This window comes from Cupressus sempervirens, chromosome 2, assembly GCF_028749045.1.
Source record: "Cupressus sempervirens isolate cs-2001-9-10 chromosome 2, ASM2874904v1, whole genome shotgun sequence".
Taxonomy (NCBI): Eukaryota; Viridiplantae; Streptophyta; class Pinopsida; order Cupressales; family Cupressaceae; genus Cupressus; species Cupressus sempervirens.
The window spans coordinates 565292869-565295112 of NC_143119.1; positions in this window are offsets into that span (position 1 = coordinate 565292869).

A 2244-nucleotide genomic window follows, 5' to 3' on the forward strand; every position below is an offset into this window, starting at 1 on the left:
CGGCTCACCAAGTCGACTAATCAAGTAGGCCCACCAAGTCACCTCAAGGATAGCTCCTCACCATGAGTCGCCTCACCATGTTGACTCTTTGAGCCCGCTCGCCAGGTCGCCTCACCAAGTCGACTCGAGTACGTTGCCAAGTCGACTCTTTAAGTTCGCTCGCCAGGTCGACTCGCCAAGTCAGCTCACCATGTCATCTCAATGAACCTACTTGCCGAGTCGCCTCACCATGTCGGCTCTCTAATACCGCTCGCCAAGTCGCCCCACCAACTCGCCCCGTTAGGCCCACTCTCACCAAGTGGACTCTTTAAGTCTGCTCATAAAGTCGAGCCACCAAGTACTCTCACCAAGTCGACTCTTTAAGTCCTTTCGTCGAGTCACCCCACCAAGTACTCTCACCAAGTCAACTCTTTAGGTCCGTTCATAGAGTCACCCCACCAAGTCGACCCTTCAAGTGGGTTCATCAAGTCACCCCACCAAGTCGACTCTTTAAGTTCATTCATCAAGCCACCCCGCCAGGTCAGCCCACAAATTACTCTCACCGAGTCGACTCTTTAAGTTCGTTCATCAAGTCACCCCACCAGGTCAGCCCACCAAGTAGACTCTTTAAGTCTGTTCATGAAGTCACTCTGCCAAGTCGGCCCACCAGGTCGACTCTTTAAGTTCGTTCATCAAGTCACCCCGCCAGGTCAGCCCACCAACTGCTCTCACCAAGTCGACTCTTTAAGTTTGCTCACCAAGTCACCCCGCCAGGTCGGCCCACCAAGTACTCTCACCAGGTCGACTCTTTAGGTTTGTTCATCAGGTCACCCCACCGAGTACTCTCACCAAGTCGACTCTTTAAGTTCGTTCATCAAGTCGCCCCGCCAGGTCGGCCCACCAAGTACTCTCACCAAGTCGACCCTTTAAGTTCGATCATCAACTCACCCCGCCAGGTCGGCCCACCACGTACTCTCACAAAGTCGACTCTTTAGGTTCGTTCATCAATTCGCCCCGCCAGCTCGGCCCACCAAGTTCTCTCACCAGGTCGACTCTTTAAGTTCGTTCATCAAGTCACCCCGCCAGTTCGACCCACCAAGTACTCTCACAAAGTCGACTCTCTAAGTTCGTTCATCAAGTCACCCTGCCAGGTCAGCCCACCAAGTACTCTCACCAAGTCACCCCGCTAGCTCGACCCACCAAGTCGACTCTCTAAGTCCATTCATCAAGTCACCCCGCCAGGTCGGCCCACCAAGTCGAATCTTTAAGTCCGTTCATCAAGTCACGTGACCAGGTCAGCCCACCGAGTACTCTCGCCAAGTCGACTCTTTAAGTTTGTTCATCAAGTCACCCGGCCAGGTCGGCCCACCAAGTCACCAAGTACTCTCACCAAGTCGACTCTCTAAGTCCGTTCATCAAGTCACCCCGCCAGGTCGGCCCACCAAGTCGAATCTTTAAGTCCGTTCATCAAGTCACCCCACCAAGTACTCTAACCAAGTCGATTCTTCGAGTGCGTTCATCAAGTCACCCGACCAACTACTCTCACCAAGTCGACTCTTTAACTATGTTCATCAAGTCACCCCACCAAGCACTCTCACCACGTCAACTCTTTAGGTCCGTTCATAAAGTCACCCCACCAGGTCGACCCTTCAAGTGCGTTCATCAAGTCACCCCACCAAGTACTCTCACCAATTCGACTCTTTAAGTCTTTTCATCAAGTCACCACACCAAGTACTCTCACCAAGTCAACTCTTTAGGACCGTTCATCAAGTCACCTCGCCAAGTCGACCCTTGAAGTCCGTTCATCAAGTCACCCCACCAAGTCGACTCTTTAAGTCAGTTCACGAAGTCACCCAACCAGGTCGGCCCACCAAGGACTCTCACCAAGTCGACTCTCTAAGTCTGTTCATCAGGTCACCCCACCGAGTACTCTCACCAAGTCAACTCTTTAGGTCCGTTCATCGAGTCACCCCGCAAAGTCGACCCTCTAAGTTCGTTCATCGAGTCACCCCGCCAAGTCGACTCTTTAAGTCCTTTCATCAAGTCACCCCGCCAAGCCGACTCTCTAAGTGCGTTCATCAAGTCACCAGAACAACTACTCTCACCAAGTCGACTCTATAAGTCCGTTCATCAAGTCGGCCCACCAAGCACTCCCACCAAGTCGACTCTTTAAGTCCGTTCATCAGTTCACCCCGCCAAGTACTCTCACCAAGTCAACTCTTTAGGTCTGTTCATCGAGTCACCCCACCAAGTCGACCCTTTAAG